The sequence below is a fragment of the Coregonus clupeaformis genome, chromosome 23 (genome assembly GCF_020615455.1).
Source record: "Coregonus clupeaformis isolate EN_2021a chromosome 23, ASM2061545v1, whole genome shotgun sequence".
Taxonomy (NCBI): domain Eukaryota; kingdom Metazoa; phylum Chordata; class Actinopteri; order Salmoniformes; family Salmonidae; genus Coregonus; species Coregonus clupeaformis.
Window position 1 is genome coordinate 12625016 of NC_059214.1, and position 20932 is coordinate 12645947.

The 20932-nt window shown below is 42.6% G+C and overlaps 1 protein-coding gene and 1 non-coding gene across 2 annotated transcripts in view; one reads left to right on the plus strand and one right to left on the minus strand.

Annotated features, from left to right (window-relative positions):
• Positions 1–20932, plus strand: part of LOC121536085 (collagen alpha-1(XVIII) chain) — a 178093-nt gene that overhangs the window by 62241 nt on the left and 94920 nt on the right. The gene's annotated exons all lie outside the window — the stretch shown is intronic.
• trnat-ugu lies at positions 4434–4509 on the minus strand. The gene has a single exon. It is a non-coding gene; the product is annotated as a tRNA-Thr (tRNA).

Here is a 20932-nt window from a genome sequence, read left to right on the forward strand (position 1 = left end):
GATTACCTAGACATACTGACCAGCTCAAATAGACAGAAGCGTGCTATATGGCAGACCAATCCGAACTCATCTCTCAGCATGTCCAGCCCACTCATTATCTCAGCCAATCATGGCTAGCGGGAAGGTTGCTGTCTTTTTCTTTGGCTAAACCAACTAGGCTTGTAATTTAACAATTATATTCATATTTAAAGATGGCATACAAGTTTGTTATTAAGGCACATGAAAGTTCAAATGTTCGAGAAGGCATTTCTGCAACAGAACGCATTTTGATTTTTAAAAAAGGTTGACGTTCAAACGGCTCTCCTGTGAAGTCGTGCCCCGCGACATACGCCTAGTTTCCTGAAATGGGTCACATATAACCAGAATCAAACCAGACTGACCGCAAATGGGGTTGTGTTGGGATCAAGTGGCTGAGCTTTGCACAGCACTTTAGTGTGTGTGTGTGTGTGTGTGTGTGTGTTTTTGTGTGTTGGCTGGGGTCCCCTGCGACATTGGTAAGTCATTTCATTGCATTGTACAAATCAAATCAAATGTATTTATAAAGCCCTTTTTAGATCAGCAGATGTCACTAAGTGCTTATACAGAAACTCTAACCTAAAGACCCAAAGAGCAAGCAATGCAGATGTAGAAGCACGGTGGTTGGAAAAACTCTGTAGAAAGGCAGGAACCTAAGAAGAAACCTAGAGAGGAACCAGGCTCTGAGGGGTGGCTAGTCCTCTTCTGGCCGTGCCTGGTGGAGATTATTAGAGTACATGGCCATTTAAGGCTGGATCGTTCTTCAAGATGTTCATAGATGACCAGCAGTGTCAAATAATAATCACAGTGGTTATAGAGGGTGCAACAGGTCAGCACCTCCAGGAGTAAATGTCAGTTGGCTTTTCACAGCCGAGCATTCAGAGGTCAAGACAGCAGGAGAGCAAGGGAGATAGAGGGTCGAAACAGCAGGTTCGGGACAAGGTAGCACGTCCGGTGAACAAGTGAGGGTTCCATAGCTCAGGCAGGAAAGCAGAAACTGGATCAGCAGCACGACCAGGTGGACTGGGGATTGGGAAAGCCAGGAGTCATCAGGCCAGGTAGTCCTGAGGCATGGTGCCAGGGCTCATGTCCTCCGGGAGGGGAGAGCAAGAGAGAGATGGGAGAATTAGAGGGAGCATACTTAAGATCACACAGGACACCAGATAAGACAGGACAATTACACCAGATAGGACAGATTGACTCTAGCCCCCCGGCACATAGACTATTGAAGCATATAAACTGGAGACTGAACAAGGGGGGTCAGGGGGACACTGTGACCCTGTCTGATGATACCCCCTGACAGGGACAACCAGGCAGGATATAACCCCAACCACTTTGCCAAAGCACAGCCCCCACACCACCAGAGAGTTATCAACAGACCACCAACATTGAGACAAGGCAGAGTATAGCCCACGGAGATCTCCCCCACCGCACGAGCCTGAGGAGGTGCAAAACTGGACAGGAAGATCACGTCAGTGACTGAACCCACTCAACTCGAGTATAGTGAAAAAAGCCTGGCACAACTTGATGCACCCCTGCCAGGGACTGCATGGGAGACCACTAGCAAGCCAGTGACTCAGCCTCCGTAATAGGGTTACTACAGTGCCTTGTTGTTCACCTTCGCAACCCCTGGGCCAGACTACACTCCATCATAGGACCCACTGAAGAGATGAGTTTTAAGTCAAGACTTAAAGGTCGAGACCAGCTCTAGCCTTATCAGGAAGCCAGAGGCTAGCACTGGAGTAATATGATCAAATGTGTTGGTTTTATTCAAGATTCTAGCAGCCGTATCTAGCACTAACTGAAGTTTATTTAGTGCTTTATCCATGTAGCCGGAGAGTAGAGCATTGCAGTAGTCAAATCTTGAAGTGACAAATTGCATGCAGATAATCTTCTCTTTCACCTGCACAGTGTCCAGAGTTCTAAGATATGTATGCTCAACCCCACTGGATCACAATATGCCCACCCCACCCTTCACTCTTAGTAAATATGTAGCCAGTCAGTTTGAACTCACAAGGACCTCTTTACCTCTGTGACCCCCATGCCATGCCCAGCCCTGTCCAATCAGTCACAGGCAAGCAGAAGTCTGGATTCCTGCTGGGGAGTGTCAGTTTGTTCATTCCAGGTCTAGGTCAGGGAAGCAGGTAAATGATTAGCAATAGTTGGTTCACTCCTCACCTCTCCACTCCACTGGCTTTCTGCCACAAAATGGCCACTGGAGACGATGGTATCACCAAGGTGGGTGCTGCTGTGCATTGGTGACATGGATGAGGTGAACTTCCTATCAAATCGAAAAGCACATTGAGAACCTGGAAATAAACTATGAATCACATCCATCAAGAGCCCCCATGCTCCGATGCCCATTGTGGATGGAAGGTTGGTTTGAGCTCAGTAATGGCCATGTTTGAATACATCTAAAGCATCCCCTTCCTTTCTCCGTTCCTCGATGTGATCACTGATCCAGTTATGTCAGATCAGGATTTTATTCACAGAGGAAAGAAGGATAAATTCTTAACCTCTGGCCTACAATGTCCGCGCCCCCGCGGAAATCTAATTAACGTAATGCAAAAATCCCCATCAAAATCCATCTGTTTAATCTATAAATACTGTGTGTGTGTATGTGTGTGTGTGTGTGTATAATATATATATATATATACAGTTGAAGTCTGAAGTTTACATACAGGCATAATGGGACCCATCTCGTCCAAAAAGTTGATTCAAGTTTGCCAAAAAGCACCTGGATGATCATCAAGACTCTTGGAAGAACGTTATATGGACAGATGATTCAAAAGTATACCTATTTGGACGACATGGTTCCAGTAATGCCTGGTGAAAACCAAACTCTGCATTCCGCAGTAAGAACATCATACCAAAGGTCAAGCATGGTGGTGGTGGTGTGATGATTTGGGGATGCTTTGCTGCCTCAGGACCTGGACGACTTGCCTTAATAGAAGGAACCATGAATTCTGCTCTGTATCAGAGAATTCTACAGGAGAATGTCAGACCATCCGTCTGTGAGCTGAAGCTGAAGCGCAGCTGGGTCATGCAGCAAGACAATGATCCAAAACACACAAACAAGTCTACATGAAAATTGCTAAAAAGCAACAAATTGGAAGTTTTGGAATGGCCTAGTCAAAGTCCAGACCTAATCCCAATTGAGATGTTGTGGCAGGACTTGAAACGAGCAGTTCATGCTTGAAAACCCACACGTCACTGAGTTAAAGCAGTTCTGCATGGAAGAGTGGACCAAAATTCCTCCACAGCGACGTGAGAGACTGATCAACAACTACAGGAAGCATTTGGTTGGAGTCATTGCAGCTAAAGGTGGCACAACCAGTTATTGAGTGTAAGGGGGCAATTACTTTTTCACACAGGGGAATTGGGTGTTGCATAACTTTGTTTATGAAATAAATGAAATAAATATGTAATTGTTGTGTTATTTGTTCACTTATGTTCCCTTTATCTAATATTAGGTTTTGGTTGAATATCTCATAAAAAAGTAGAGAAAATTAGAAAGGGGGCAAATACTTTTTCATAGCACTGTATGTTAACATCCCTGTTAGTGAGCATTCCTTCTTTGCCAATATAATCCATCCACCTGTTCATTTCTCTACCATAAGCCACCTCCAACGTCGTTTTTAGAGAATTTTGCAGTACATCCAACCGGCCTCACAACCACAGACCACATGTATTGCATCGTGTGGGTGAGCTGTTTGCTGATGTCAACATTGTGAACAGAGTGCCACATGGTGGCAGTGGGATTATGGTATGGGCAGGCATAAGCTACGGAAAAATGAACACAATTGTATTTTATCGATAGCAATTGGAATGCACAGAGATACCGTGACGAGATCCAGTCATCCGCCACCATCACCTCGTGTTTCAGCATGATAATGCGCAGCCCCATGTCGCAAGGATCTGTACGCAATTCCTGGAAGCTGAAAAAGTCCCAGTTCTTCCATGGCCTGCATACTCACCTATTGAGCATGTTTGGGATGCTCTGGATCGATTTGTATGATAGTGTGTTCCAGTTCAAGCCAATATAAAGCAACTTCTCACAGCCATTGAAGAGTGGGACAACATTCCACAATCAACAGCCTGATCAACTCCATGTGAAGGACGTGTCGCCCTACCCCTACTTTTTTTGGGTGGGTTATCTGTGACCAACAGATGCATATCTGTATTCCCAGTCATGTGAAATCCATAGATCAGGGCCTAATGCATTTATTTCAATTGACTGATTTCCTTATTTGAACTGTAACTCAGTAGCGTTGAAGTTGTTGCATGTTGCATTTATATTTTTGATTAGTGTGTGTGTGTGTGTTTGTATGTATATATAAATTTTACATTTTAGTCATTTTAGCAAACACTCTTATCCAGAGCGACTTATAGTTAGTGAGTATATACATTTTTCATACTGGCCCCCCGTGGGCATCGAACCCACAACCCTGGCGTTACAAGCGCCATGCTCTACCAACTGAGCTACAAGGGGCCTATACAGCTGTGGAAAAAATTAAGAGACCACTGCAAATGTTTCTTAAATCAGCATCTCTACATGTATGACAGCCATTCCATTCCAGTGTCTGTTGAATTCCAACACAGGCACACCTCATTCTACTGAATTAGGTACTGATTAGGTGATCACCTGAACCAATTCTTATTTAACGAAAAATATAAAAACCACTGCTGTGGTCATCACTATCCTCTTGCAATAGGACCAGCTAGATGGCAAAAACAGTGCTAATAGTACCTCAAAAGTAATATGAATTTTTAAAAAACTATTGACCATGCCAAAAGAGTTGAAAAGGAATGTTTTGAGTGAGGAAAAGAAGGGTACAATTCTGGCTTTACTGGCAGAGGGATACAGTGAGCGTCAGGTTGCTTCCATCCTTAAAATTTCAAAGACTGCGGTTCATAAGAACAAGGTCAAGCAGCAGACATTGGGGACAGCAAAGCTACAGACCGGCAGAGGGCGAAAACGACTCTCTACTGACCGGGATGACTGACAACTCATTCGAATGTCACTCATCAACCGTAGGATGACATCAAGTGACCTACCAAAATAATGGCAAATGGCAGCTGGGGTGAAGTGCACGGCGAGGACGGTTCGAAACAGGCTCCTAGGGGCAGGGCTGAAGTTGTGGAAAGCTAGAAAAAAGCCCTTCATCACTGAGAAGCAAATAAGAGCCAGGCTGAGGTTTGCACAAGACCATAAGGATTGTACCGTAGAGGACTGGAGTAAGGTCATCTTCTCTGATGAGTCCAATTTTCAGCTTTGCCCAACACTTGGTTGTCTAATGGTTAGACGGAGACCTGGAGAGGCCTACAAGCCACAGTCTCGCACCCACTGTGAAATTTGGTGGAGGATCGGTGATGATGTGGGGGTGCTTCAGCAAGGCTAGAATCGGGCAGATTTGTCTTTGTGAAGGACGCATGAATCAAGCCACGTACAAGGTTGTCCTGGAAGAAAACGTGCTTCCTTTTGCTCTGACATTGTTCCCCAACTCTGAGGATTGTTTTTTCCAGCAGGACAATGCGCCATGCCACACAGCCAGATCAATCAAGGTGTGGATGGAGGACCACCAGATCAAGACCCTGTCATGGCCAGCCCAATCTCCAGACCTGAACCCCATTGAAAACCTCTGGAATGTGATCAAGAGGAAGATGGATGGTCACAAGCCATCAAACAAATCAGAGTTGCTTGAATTTTTGCGCCAGGAGTGGCATAAGGTCACCCAACATCAATGTGAAAGACTGGTGGAGAGCATGCCAAGACGCATGAGAGCTGTAATTGAAAATCAGGGTTATTCCACCAAATATTGATTTCTGAACTCTTCCTAAGTTAAAACATTAGTATTGTGTTGTTTGAAAATGAACATGAACGTATTTTCTTTGCATTATTCGAGGTCTGACAACACTGCATCTTTTTTTGTTATTTTGACCAGTAAATGCTCTAAATGGCAATATTTTTATTTGGAATTTGGGAGAAATGTTGTCAGTAGTTTATAGAATAAAACAAAAATGTTATTTTTACCCAAACACATACCTATAAATAGTAAATCCAGAAAAACTGATAATTTTGCGGTGGTCTCTTAATTTTTTCCACAGCTGTGTATATACATCTCTTGATAAAAATAAGTTTTCTCTGAATAAGGATTGTTGTACAATTAAAGGTCAAATACACAGTATTTTAAACGGTCAGCAATAATTGAATGCATTCAGGGCTTGTGAAGTTATACCTAGGCTAAATATATGCCTTCCACAACCATAAGACCCACTAATAATTGTATTTGTTAATCAAAATAGTTTAACCTGCTTTTTTGTGTTGCAATAATCACTGCTCTGGCTTTCAAGTCTGTCTATGAAAATGCAATTTTTTGTTACAAATCTAACTAGAACTGTGCATATTGCACATTGACTAATAATGACTAACTTCTTGTAGCAGGCATTAGGCTATAGAAAATTAACACGGGTCTCATCAACAATCTCTCAAGCCCACGTGCTAGTGATAAGCCAGCTAATATTTATATTTCAAGTTTAGCTAACTTGGATCTATTTGCTAGCTATCAAAGTTGAACAGTTGAATTGTTATTAATGCAATCTTATGTCTGTCTCCAGCTGTTTGAAAACCATGTTAGCCTGTCCACTTTGCTCAGATGTTGAAATCAAGTGGCCTACCTTATTTCTCAGAATGAGAACGAGTTGCCAATTCCTTATATAATTGTTTTTTACACAGACTAGACTAGATTATAACAATCTTTGGCTAAAATGCTGCTAGCGGTACATGGTACCCTAATGCTGCGGGCGACGAGCTGAGCATTCATTTTCCAGAATCAATGTTCATTATACTCTCGCTTTAGTAGTGTCTGCTCTGCACACAATTTGAGTATATAAAGGGTATCGTTAGAAAAGTTAACTTCACGTCTATTACAGTGAAATGTCTCAGTGTGTTTTGGTGTCCATTTGATCGATTCTGTTGGACCAAACCTCAAATACAAATAGCGAGTTGAAACCGCTTGTAAGATGTGATCTCTCAACTTTGTTGGTGTGAGAGGCAGGGGAGGGGCTTGGTGTGTGTGTAAACCATAGAGGAAGAGGCGAAGCGAGAGGTTTCACTCTCACTAAAATCTGTCCTAAAATAAGGCCATGGGATTAATTTGGACCTAAGCTTGTTGCCTGCCTTCTCGCCTTTGGGACAACGACTCCCATTGTTAGGGCGGAGACGTGCATTCCGTCATTATATACAGATCTCTGGTGTAAATGGGAAGGAGACTAAAAATACAACATGAGAACAAGCAGACACAAACGCTCATAAAAACAAAAAATAACAAAACCTCGATTTATTGCGATACAGGCATTTTGGAATATCATGAAAAAACGAATTTGAATTAATGGAATTAATTTGATATACTACCCAGCCCTACCTATACAATCTCCCACCCACATCGCCTGTCTCTCACTAACTCCAGCTCACACACAAGTGGCCTATTCCTTCTCAGTTCTTCCTGTGACATCCATATTTGTGCATAGCCTAGTCAGTGGTCAAGTAATCTTTGAAATTGTTACGTGGTGCGTTTATTTTTATTCAGTATTATAATAATAATATCTTTTTTGCAGGTCATAACATATCATACGAAATGGATGACGTAGTACACAATCAGATAACATAGTACACAAAAAACGGGGACCCGATTTGGCTTGTGAGCACCACTTTCAAAACTATTGGCTGAAATTATACAGAGGCTCTGGAGTGCATCTTTAAAATAGATAATTCAACCAAGTGACAAAATATGTATTAGAACAGGGCCCATGTCCTGGAGTTCTACAACCCCTGATCTGTGTTGGCCTATGCCCCGTGTGAACTGTGGGATCAGGTCCCTCCTACAAGCTGCTAGTCCTGTGATTGAGCCGCTCTTCTTCTAATGAGGTCGAAGACTCTTGCTGGCTGGGGCATCCCGCAGAGCTCTCTGTGATTTGGGGACTCCCTCTTGTGGTAGAAGTACCATATTGCGTTGCATCGATGAACTGGATAGAATTGGTTCTTGTTCAATAATGTTTTTTTCTCATCTCTGGTGAGTAGGTATGTACCACTGTTTGCAAAGAGGATGTATTGTCAAACATTGGCACTGTTAGATATGTTTCATGGCCACATTTCAGAATATTATCTAGATTTGGCAGCTTTTTTAAGATACATTGTATGTATCCTAATAGACATTGAAGCACAAATAATGTTAGTTCTTTATCCAGTAAGAGTAATTCCTTTGGAATCCTCATGTCTTACTCATTGTTAGAGATTTTAGGTCCAAATCGGATGTTATGTACTATATTTACTGAATGTTATATGAATCCTATCAATTAAAACGGCCAATTTGGGTGCAATCCATTTTCTTAATTTCTCAGAGATTAAATTATAGTTTAACAAAATAATGTTGCAGGAATGCTAATCTTATATTTCTAACTACAGAAACGATGTCAGAATAATCTAAGATGGTGGGTGTCAAAATTCTCTCTCCCTCACTCACTCACACACACATTTGCTCTTTTATCTGTTTGGATCAAGGCCCAATTGGTTCAAGGAAAATAGATTATTCTTATAGAGTCAAAGGGGCAGGGTTGTCATGACAAATTCAACTCAATTTAACTGACTTTTCTAAATCGTATTTATTACTGTTGCAATTTTACCAATTGAAGGAACTATTCGGTCATAAATACAATTCTATTTAGATATCCTTTTCTATTTGTGTTTTCTATCAAGCAATCTGATCTCTAGTGTTTTTTGTTGGGTTACACAATCAGCATCACTTAAACAAATGACAAATATAGCAGAAAAAAAATCACATTTTATCATTGGTCTCATTAGCTAGGTTTCCATCCAATTGGCGACAGATTAAAATATGGGCATTTTTCCCACCGGTAGTGTTTCCACCAAATGGACTTGTTGCAGTGCCTACACTGGTCTTGGCATATGTGCTCTAGCCAACAGCTCGCAGATAAGAAAATATTTGTATTTGTCAAACAGCAGTCAAGCATCGCTCATCATATCACCAGAATCATACCCTCGATGTTTATTGGAAATTCGCATCAAGATCACTGTGCAATTTCACTACCCTGTGAAGTTCATAATTTATTTAATCTGATGCCTAATAAACTGCATGGTCTCCCGAGTCGTAGTGGGAGGACCACACACCATATCATCGCGTGACTCCTAGTTTACTTCGATATGATGGTTATTATTATCAATATTTGCGCGTAAAGACGTTTCCACCGCCATGTTTCGCATAATTAATGTTACCGACACAAAAAGATCCCACCATGTTGAACGAACAAATTATCTGTGGACATTTATAAAATTGTACTGAAACGTCCTGTCCGTGATTTTTTTATTATACGAGATGACTTTACTCGCATGGAAACCTGGTTTGTGTGGCAAAGTTATCACTCTCTCAGATTGTAACATGAATTGTAGAGTACAGTTATTACAGTGCCTTCAGAAAGTATTCACACCCCTTTACTTTTTCCACATTTTGTTCTGTTGCGGCCTGCATTTTAAATTATTTTTCACTGGCCTACACACACAATACCCCATAATGTCAGTGGAATGTTTTTTGAAATGTTCACACATTAATTACAAATGAAAAGCTGAAATGTCTTGAGTCAATAAGTATTCAACCCCTTTGTTATGGAAATCCTAACTACACTGCTCAAAAAAATAAAGGGAACACTTAAACAACACAATGTAACTCCAAGTCAATCACACTTCTGTGAAATCAAACTGTCCACTTAGGAAGCAACACTGATTGACAATACATTTCACATGCTGTTGTGCAAATGGAATAGACAACAGGTGGAAATTATAGGCAATTAGCAAGACACCCCAAATAAAGAAGTGGTTCTGCAGGTGGTGACCACAGGCCACTTCTCAGTTCCTATGCTTCCTGGCTGATGTTTTGGTCACTTTTGAATGCTGGCGGTGCTTTCACTCTAGTGGTAGCATGAGACGGAGTCTACAACCCACACAAGTGGCTCAGGTAGTGCAGCTCATCCAGGATGGCACATCAATGCGAGCTGTGGCAAGAAGGTTTGCTGTGTCTGTCAGCGTAGTGTCCAGAGCATGGAGGCGCTACCAGGAGACAGGCCAGTACATCAGGAGACGTAGAGGAGGCCGTAGGAGGGCAACAACCCAGCAGCAGGACCGCTACCTCCGCCTATGTGCAAGGAGGAGCAGGAGGAGCACTGCCAGAGCCCTGCAAAATGACCTCCAGCAGGCCACAAATGTGCATGTGTCTGCTCAAACAGTCAGAAACAGACTCCATGAGGGTGGTATGAGGGCACGACGTCCACAGGTGGGGGTTGTGCTTACAGCCCAACACCGTGCAGGACGTTTGGCATTTGCCAGAGAACACCAAGATTGGCAAATTCGCCACTGGCGCCCTGTGCTCTTCACAGATGAAAGCAGGTTCACACTGAGCACGTGACAGAGTCTGGAGACGCCGTGGAGAACGTTCTGCTGCCTGCAACATCCTCCAGCATGACCGGTTTGGCGGTGGGTCAGTCATAGTGTGGGGTAGCATTTCTTTGGGGGGCCGCACGGCCCTCCATGTGCTCACCAGAGGTAGCCTGACTGCCATTAGGTACCGAGATGAGATCCTCAGACCCCTTGTGAGACCATATGCTGGTGCGGTTGGCCCTGGGTTCCTCCTAATGCAAGACAATGCTAGACCTCATGTGGCTGGAGTGTGTCAGCAGTTCCTGCAAGTGGAAGACATTGACGCTATGGACTGGCCCGCCCGTTCCCCAGACCTGAATCCAATTGAGCACATCTGGGACATCATGTCTCGCTCCATCCACCAACGCCACGTTGCACCACAGACTGTCCAGGAGTTGGCGGATGCTTTAGTCCAGGTCTGGGAGGAGATCCCTCAGGAGACCATCCGCCACCTCATCAGGAGCATGCCCAGGCGTTGTAGGGAGGTCATACAGGCACGTGGAGGCCACACACACTACTGAGCCTCATTTTGACTTGTTTTAAGGACATTACATCAAAGTTGGATCAGCCTGTAGTGTGGTTTTCCACTTTAATTTTGAGTGTGTCTCCAAATCCAGACCTCCATGGGTTGATACATTTGATTTCCATTGATTATTTTTGTGTGATTTTGTTGTCAGCACATTCATCTATGTAAAGAAAAAAGTATTTAATAAGATTATTTCATTCATTCAGATCTAGGATGTGTTGTTTAAGTGTTCCCTTAATGTTTTTGAGCAGTGTACATTCAGGAGTTAAAATGTGCTTAACAAGTCACATAAATTGCATGGTCTCTTTAACATTATTTTTGAATGACTACCTCATCTCTGTACCCCACACATATGATTATCTGTAAGGTCCCTCAGTCGAGCAAAGACCAGGGAGGTTTTCCAATGCCTCACAAAGAAGGGCACCTATTTGTGGATAAAAAAGAAATTATATATATATATATATTTTTTAAGCAGACAATGAATATCCCTTTGAGCATGGTGAAGTTATTAATTACACTTTGGATGGTGTATCAATACACCCAGTCACTCCTTTCTAACTCAGTTGCCAGAGAGGAAGGAAACCGTTCAGAGATTTTACGATGAGGCCAATGGTGACTTTAAAACAGTTGGAGTTTAATGGCTGTGATAGCACAAAACTGAGGATGGATCAATAACAGTGTGCTGTAGTTATTCCACAATACTAACCTAATTGACAGGGTGAAAAGAAGGAAGCCTGGACAGAATAAAAATATTCCAGAATATTTTGCAACAAAGCACTAAAGCAATACATGCACAAAATGTGGTAAAGCAATTCACTTTCTGTCCTGAATACAAAGTGTTACGTTTAGGGCAAATCCAATTAAACACATTACTGAATACCAATCTCGATATTGTTAAGCATAGTGGTGGCTGCATCATGTTATGGGTATGCTTGTAATCGTTAACGACTGGGGAGTATTTCCGGATAAAAAAGAATCTGAATGGAGCTAAGCACAAGCAAAATCCTAGAGGAAAACCTGGTTCAGTCTGCTTTCCAACAGACACTGGGAGATGAATTCACCTTTCAGCAGGACAGTAACATAAAGCACAAGGTCAAGTATATACTAGAGTTGCTTACCAAGAAGACAGTGAATGTTCCTGAGTGGCCGTTACAGTTTTGACTAAATCTGCTTGAAAATCTATGGCAAAACCTGAAAATTGTTGTCTATCAATGATTAACAACCAATTTGACAGAGCTTGAAGAATGTTGAAGAAAATAATGGGCAAATGTTGCACAATCCAGGTGTGGAAATCTCTTAGAGACTTACCCAGAAAGACTCACAGCTGTTATCGCTGCCAAAGCTGATTCTAACATGTATTGACTCAGGGGTGTGAATACTTATGCAAATGATTTATTTCTGTATTTCATTTTCAATAAATTAGCAAACATTTGTAAAAAAACGCATTTTCACTTATTATGGGATATTGTGTGTAAATGGGTGAGAGAAAAACATCTATTTAATCCATTTTGAATTCAGGCTGTAACACAACAAAATGTGGAATAAGTCAAGGGGTATGAATGCATTCTGAAGGCACTGTATGTCATATATTGGGCAGCAGAGGGAGGCACTTGCATGAAGCTGATTTTCCCCTACCGTGTGAACGGTACCACAGAGGCCCAAGAATTACATCTATACATCCTGAACAGCCTTGCATTTTGGAAAGGAACAGTGGAACATTGTACTAAGTGTATTATTATGATGATGATATTATTATTATTATTATTATTGTTATTATAACTAGTGATGGAGGAAAAAATAGATAGTTACATGTCGTGATATTACACTGAGCAAATGCAACATGCATCAATTTAAATATTTTACTGAGTTACAGTTCACATAAGGAAATCAGTCAATTGAAATAAATTCATTAGGCCCAAATCTATGGATTTCACATGACTGGGAATGCAGATATGCATCTGTTGGTCACAGATACCTTAAAAGAAGGTAGGGGCATGGATCAGAAAGCCAGTCAGTATCTGGTGTGACCACCATTTGCCTCATGCAGCGCGACATCTCCTTCGCATAGAGTTGATCAGGCTGTTGATTGTGGCCTGTGGAATGTTGTCCCACTCCTCTTCAATGGCTGTGCGGGATTGCTATTGGTGGGAACTGGAACACGCTGTTGTACACGTCGATCCAGAGCATCCCAAACATGCTCAATGGGTGACATGTCTGGTGAGTATGCAGGCCATGGAGGAACTGGGACATTTTAGCTTCCAGGAATTGTGTACAGATTCTTGTGACATGGGGCTGTGCATTATCATCCTGAAACGTGAGGTGATGGCGGCGGATGAAAGGCACGACAATGGGCCTCAGGATCTCATCACGGTATCTCTGTGCATTCAAATTGCCGTCAATAAAATGCAATGTATTTGTTGTCATTAGCTTATGCCTGCCCATACCATAACCCCATCACCACCATGGGGCACTCTGTTCACAATGTTGACGTCAGTAAACCGCTATCCCACACAACGCCATACACGCTCGTTTCTGCCATCTGCCGGGACAGTTGAAACTGGGATTTATCCGTGAAGAGGACACTTCTCCAGCATGCCAGTGGCCATCGAAGGTGAGCATTTGCCCACTGAAGTCTGTTAAAACGGTGAACTGCTGTCAGGTCAAGACCCTGGTGAGATTGACGAGAACGCAGAAGAACTTCCCTGAGAAAGTTTCTGAGTTTGTGTGGAAGTTCTTCGGTTATACAAACCCACACTTTCATCAGCTGTCCGGGTGGCTGGTCTCAGACGACCCCGCAGGTGAAGAAGCCGAATGTGGAGGTCCTGGGCTGTCATGGTTACATGTGGTCTGCGATTGTGAGGCCGGTTGTACGTACTGCCAAATTCTCTAAAACTGTCTCTTATGGTAGAGAAATGAACACTCAATTCTCTGGCAACAGCTCTGGTGGGCAGTCCTTCAGTCACAATGCCAATTGCGTAGTCAGTGGTCAAGTAATCTGGGCCCGGTTTCCCAAAAGCATTTTAAGGCTAAGTTCATCGTTAGAGAACCATTGGGTCCTATGGTTCTAAGATTAACTTAGCCTTCAGATGATTTTGGGAAACCGGGCTCAGGTTGCTTGCTGGATAGGTAACATGTCTAGCTAGCTGAAACAATTATAATACATTTAGTCATTTTGGAGACGCTATTATCCAGAGCGACTTAAAGGAGCAATTAGGGTGAGATGCCTTGCTCAAGGGCACATCAACAGATTTTTCACGTGGTCAGATCAGGGATTTGAACCAACAACCTTTCAGTTACTGGCCAAATGCTCTTAACCGCTAGGCTACCTGCCGCCGTAATGTCGTTTGTTATCACACCAAAGAATAGCGGCTCGCGAGTAGTTTATAACGGCCAACGACGTGCACAAATCCACGGCAGAAAGAAAAAACATAGCTCTGGTGATCTTGGGTATAACTTTTACATGATTTTTGCTAGAGCCACATGGTCTTCAGCGATGTAGCTAAGACTGTAGCTGTGCTCTGTGTTGTGTTCTGCGTTAAAAAGGGTCCTTGCGGAAACACGTGCGCTGAAACGGTTCCGTGGGGTGACGAAATGGAGATGTGTCAAAATAATTTACGCCAATAAACATGTCACACGTTAACGCGCTGTTAACTTTGACAGCCCTAATTCATATAGAACGACCCTTGAATCAGTAGAATAAAGATGAGTGATGTATCACTTGGATTAGAAGTAGATAAATGGAATCCTTGGGGGCAGCAGGATAGTGTCCAGCTCTAAAGTTGGCCGCTCTCTCGCGGTCTCTCTCGCTTTCACTCAGTCTCTCTCTTTACTGTATCTATTTGACTGGGCTGAGTCTCTATGGGCTACATTCTCCCCTGTTGTTCAGGAATGTAGCTTTGAAGTTGGGGGATGCTGCTTCTGCTTGCCTGAGCAGGACCGCAAGATCCCGTAGGGCTGAGCTGGCTGTGGGGTTTGTCTCTACAGGATAGGTTTGTCTATGAAGAACGAGGCAACCGAGAGCAGGCCTGAAAGATGGCTGTCAAATTAACTCCCCTCCCACACTCCTTGGTTTGAACCTCCTCCAACCCTCCTTGTCCTCCTTTATTCAATCTCCATTAATGCAGTTGAGCTGCGCCCCGACAACATCTATGAGACCTCTCCTTCTTTATCTGCCTAAAATGGCATTGTGACCTCTCTGCATTATAGCCTTTTTAAACGCTCCTTCAAGGTGCTGCAATAGTGCCCTGGGGAACTTGTGTGTATACCCACACACACACGATGGAGTCTACAGCATGCTATAGGACAGGTTTCTCAATCCTTTCCTGGGAGGCCCCTCGTGGGGTGCACATATTTGCTCTGGCCCAGCACTAACACACCTAATTCAACCAGTTTGTGTTGGGTCTCACAGTTATGGATTGAGAAACACTGCTATAGGCACAGCAGTTCTGGAGTGATGACCTCCGTTATGAGATGTTCTTTTGAGTGCTGCCTTCTGCTGGGACCATCAGGATTACCACTGATGGTTTCATGTCACCATAGCTATAGTAACAGCCTTGTCTTTCACGCAGGACATGAGGGGAGTTGAGAGGAAAGCGACGCCTATTTCTCTATGCAGTGTAGCAGTCTGAATTGATGTTTTGTGGGAGTACTAGCCTACTCAACAGTTTTGTCAGGTCAGCTGGAGGGAAGTAAGTTGTTGGACAGGGACTAGATACTCCTTCTGTCTCCTGCAATCTTATCTCATGTTGTGGATATCCATCACAGGCAGTAGTGGGAGAGCTTTGGCTTGTCTGAGACTTCCTGAACTGGTATTCATTAATCTAAGTTCTATAATGCACTTTTCCACCATTTCCTGGTGGTAAATAATACTTTAAATTTTTCTAAAACATACAGTATCAACTCATGCACCCTTTAGTTCTTTAGACAATCAGGTGTCTCTTGCAAAATATATTTTATTTGAATGAGACTAACTGTGTAAAGGATAAATGAAAAATAAAAACAAGACAATTACTGGAATCGCAATGCCTTTGCACCATTTGTGTGTTTGTTTAAGGCTTTCTGTTCTTTTTATGTATACTTTATTAGCTTAGCACTTAAGTTTTAGGTATGCGCATATGACCACAACTTTCCTAAGGCCTGTGTTTTCCCACAATGAAGTCTCCTTCTCAGAAATGCTGAGTCTAGACAATCTAGGGGGACGGAGTTAAGATCTGTCATCGGTAAACAATCAGGTCGAGATTAGGAGGAGACATATTAGAGTCACTTCAGATGTTAATCACCTGGACCACCCGCCCTATTCGCTGGCTCCACCCTTGGCTCATACTCTTTAAATGTTTTTACTGTTCCACTTTTCTCTTTGTGAAGAGCCAAGGCCCTTAAAGAGAGAGTTCACCCCCAAATCGAAACTTGTCTTCATTCATCCCTCAAAAGTGGTCCTGAGTCGAATGGAGTCCGCTCTCCAAGCCATCTGTTGTTTCAGTTCGACTGTATGCATCAGGAGAAATTCATAGGCCTCAATCCTACATAAATGGAAACGACGGGGCCCCAGATGGAATTAGATGGTGCAAATAATTCACATTCATTTGAGATTGAAGACTGCAGTTCTACATGAGACCACTTGTTAAGTTTGAAAACCTCTGACTACTTTGGTTTTGGGGTGACCCATCCCATGTGGACACAGCAAGAGAAACAGTTTGGCAAGTCAGACCTCCAGTGAGGAACAGTTTGCATCTCAATGCCCCCATGCTGACACCAATTCCTTTTCTCAAGGGTCAAACTGACTTATGAAAGTTCCGGTACTCTCTGTATTTCTTCAACCCTTTGTGGTTGACCTGCTTTGTGGGTCCCTTTGCTTTTTGTGTGGTAGGTACATTTATTTGAGTGTATCACAATCGTTCTGTGTTTATTTCTGATCTGCTGTTGGCGCATACCAATATATATGTATTCTACTTCCCAGCTGTGACATTACACTCTGTATGGCCACAGGGGTTTGTGCAGACAGTCATATAGTTGTGGGTGTGTGGGGTCATGCAGATGTATGTGTGCATGCATGCGTATGTACATACATATGTTTGTGCGTGCTTGAGGGAGTGTATACGAATGAGTGACTTAAAGTTAACTAAAGTGTATAAATGTCAATAGGAATGTGAGTAGGTAAAGTGATCTGTGTGTGTCATTTGATAAGCCAGTGTCTGGAGTCCATGTACCAGGGCTTGTTTAGTCACCATGGCCCTGGCTTTACGGTGCCTCCCCGCAAGACGCCCTGTGACCTTTGCTAGCTGTAACAACAAGGGGGGAAGGTGTGTGGTATGGGCTTACATTACACATGGCTTACATCACAGTTAACGTTTTTCTTTATTTTCTTTAGGAGTGATACCAGAAAGACGATAAGCATGCAAATCAAAAATGTTCTGCTTCTTGTCCCTGTTTTTCCATTAGTTATCATATTGACGGGCATCCAACTGCCCTTGTCCACTACAATTTACAGTGCCACTCATGATGATTTCTACAGCCACCTCCTCCCGTCGATGCCAAGTGCTTATCCGCCACACCATTCCTCCACAGACCCCTCAGACTTAATGGAGAATCACAATATCCCACAATGTTTTGTGCTCTGGCCAAAGAAGATATTACATCCAAGTATAGTTACTGCTTGATCTAACAAGCATGCTAAGGCCAAGGTGTTGTAGGGTGCTTTTCACATAGGGTTTCTTAGTTTGTAGTTCATTTGAAATATGTGCAAATGTCTGGTCCCTGAGGGTGTTATTGTGAGTTAAGGGGTGGTCCCTTGTGACCCGGCTCAGATGTGATTCCATCCCACAGTAAGCCTCTGGGTCGTGTTCAGTATGCACCAAACTGAAGAAAACAGACCTGGATTTGGAGGAACGAACTGGATTTGTCCAATATGAAATGCTTATTTAGTTTCTGTTGCAAAACGTTTAAAAAGTTGTCCTGTTGCATGCACTAATGAACACAACCTAGGCATCTATGTCTGCAGGGGGACTTGGGAAGTTCCCCTGCAATATCAAAAGCTATTATCTTGACTCCTCCAGAATGATGACCCAAAGATAATTTAATTTTATAGTAAATGTGTATTTTTGAAGGACAGTCATTTATACTGAACAAAAATATAAACACCACATGTAAGGTGTTGGTCCCATGTTTCATGAGCTGAAATAAAATGCCACAGATGTCTCAAGTTTTGAGGGAGCGTGCAATTGGCATTGACTGCAGGAATGTCCACCAGAGCTGTTGGCAGAGAATTAAATGTTAATTTCTCTACCAAAAGAAACATAGTTTAAGAGAATTTGGCAGTACGTCCAACTGGCCTCGCAACCGCAGACCATGTGTAACCACGCCAGCCCAGGACCTCCACATCCGGCTTCTTCACCTGAGGGATCGCCAATATCCTCTCCAGTGAGGGAAAGTTAGCGTATGAGTTCATTAGCCTTTGTTTCCGGAGTCAAGTGATCATTATCCAGTCCCAAATCACTCTTCCTTGTCTTAATTCCTTGTCTTAATTACAAACCTCATGTGGCCATCGCACGATTAGTTCAATCGCTGGATGTCTGCAGGTTTTCCATGGCTTACAGTACACTTTTGTGTAGTCGGTCCAGTGCATTACGCTAAGCACTGCATGCATTTATTGATTAACAGCAGAAAAAGGGTCCGCTTTCAGTGCCTGGTTTAGTATGTTATTTTTGTATTTTCTCTTGAACTGCTGGCACACCAAACATTTGCCTGAAATAGTTCCCCTGGGAATGAAGCTCAAATTAACTTATTCTAAATGCAGATTAATGGTACACCTATTTAAAGGGGCAGTGCAGTTAAAAATGTGATTTCCTGATTTAATATTTTTCAATATTTATACACTGAGGTCAACATAACACTGAAATTGTGAAAATGATCATAATTCACTTTATGTCTAAGAGCTGTTTGAAACAAATGCCTGGAATTTCATCCTGTTCAGGTGGGATGGAACTTTTGGCCCACATCATGACATCACAATGTGATCTGATTGTAATAGACTATAGAATATCTTCACATTTGTTTCATTTTACATTTACATTTTAGTCATTTAGCAGACGCTCTTATCCAGAGCGACTTACAGTTAGTGAGTGCATACATTTTTTTTAAATACTTGAATCGAACCCACAACCCTGGCGCTCTCTCCCTCATGGGGCAAGCGAGCATGCATCCCAAGAGGAGGCCACTGAATCAATATGCATTCCAACATGCTCCGACTTGCCTTTTGATTTAGACTTAACTCAATTAACTTAACTCAGGATGGATGACTGTCTATGTTCCCACAGTAGGCTAGCCTGTATCGTATCAGAAGATCATGCTTCAGTAATACTGTTTCCCCTTACAGACCCTTTTCTTCACAGCCCTTCTAGAAAAATGCTTATTTTGGAGAAAGAACATTATTATGCCAGTAAGTCCCAGACCAAGTTAATTACCTATTTGTTTTCTATTTTTGCTCCCATTAGATACAGTAGAAACTTCTATAAACAAGACATAACATTGTCTTTGACAAACAGCGATTGTATGACCTTGAACTCAAATAATCATCGATGTTTGTTCACCTCCTCCCCCACTCGCCCCCAAATAAACATGGAGACTCCAAGACGATGGGTGAATGGGACCCCGTCACGCCAAAGGATGAAGTTGTCATGCTATTGTGAAGAGATTTCCATTGACAAGCCTCCCCAACATAGGACCGCTGAAAATGATATGGGGGCCGTGGGCAATGCATTTGCGGTTGAGTCGAGTTCCTCTATCCTCTATCAACAAGCAGAACGTATACACTGCCCCAGCGCTTGTCTTTTTTTTAAGCCTAGTGCTATTAAAGAATGACACAGCCCCTCTTCCTTAGATCCCAACGCTCCCATTAACAGATGTCAAGGGTCCCCTACAGGCCGTCCTGGAACCAGTCTGAACAAGAAAATGAGACCTAGGATTACTATGTAACCACACACAGCATGGAGCCCCAGAAGCAGGGGGGCTAGACAGAGTGGAAAATTAATTGTGAGGTAGGGCAGGAGACAGATTTATGTGAGACTTGGGAGGAATGGTATGCACAGGGGGTGGGAGAGAGAATAAGTGAAGGATTTTTGTACAAGTTCATCCACCTCCAATTCACCCTGATACGTATTCTTGATAGGAACCCGAGTACAGAGTTCATTTTGCCAGCCAATATGTTTTGATTTCACTCAAACATATTACAACTCTGGGGAAAGTCCCTCTTAAGAAATTATATGATTAGACTCATCTGTGGGTCATATCATTCAATTTTGATCTAGTGTTCCTAGCCAAATTGATTGTTTAAAAATGTATCTTTTGAATTACCGCTGCTGTCAGATAGCTAATAAGCTATTTTATAATGTTTAAGTGAATGTGTTCACCACATACTGTATGTTTATCTTTCACAGAAACGATAATGCATGTAATTCATTTAACATTTGTTTATATCCCTCTAGATTTCAGATCAAATGACAGAGGTAGAGAAGAGCAAGACCATAAAACCCTGAAACACTCACTCCTCATGCCCCTACTTGGAATGTAAACATTCACAGATGGTCCAGGGAGCCCAAACCGATCCAAATTAAGCATGCATCGGTCAGAAAACGGATTCAAATGTTACTAATAGCAGGTTCACTAATGTTTTTTACATAATGTTTTATTCCCAAAATACCTCTTATCTGTTGACTGAATTGATGCATCCTCTCCTTCAGTTCAGTAGCCTATCAAACTTTGATGCATGTAACTGCATATTACTGTCAGATAACAACTGTGTACACAGTGCGGGAGACACAGCTGCTCGCGCCAATGAGAGGTAGGCCTATCCCTGTTCTAACAGGACACACCTTCAGCATTCAGATACTTGTAAAATGGCTTTCGCAATG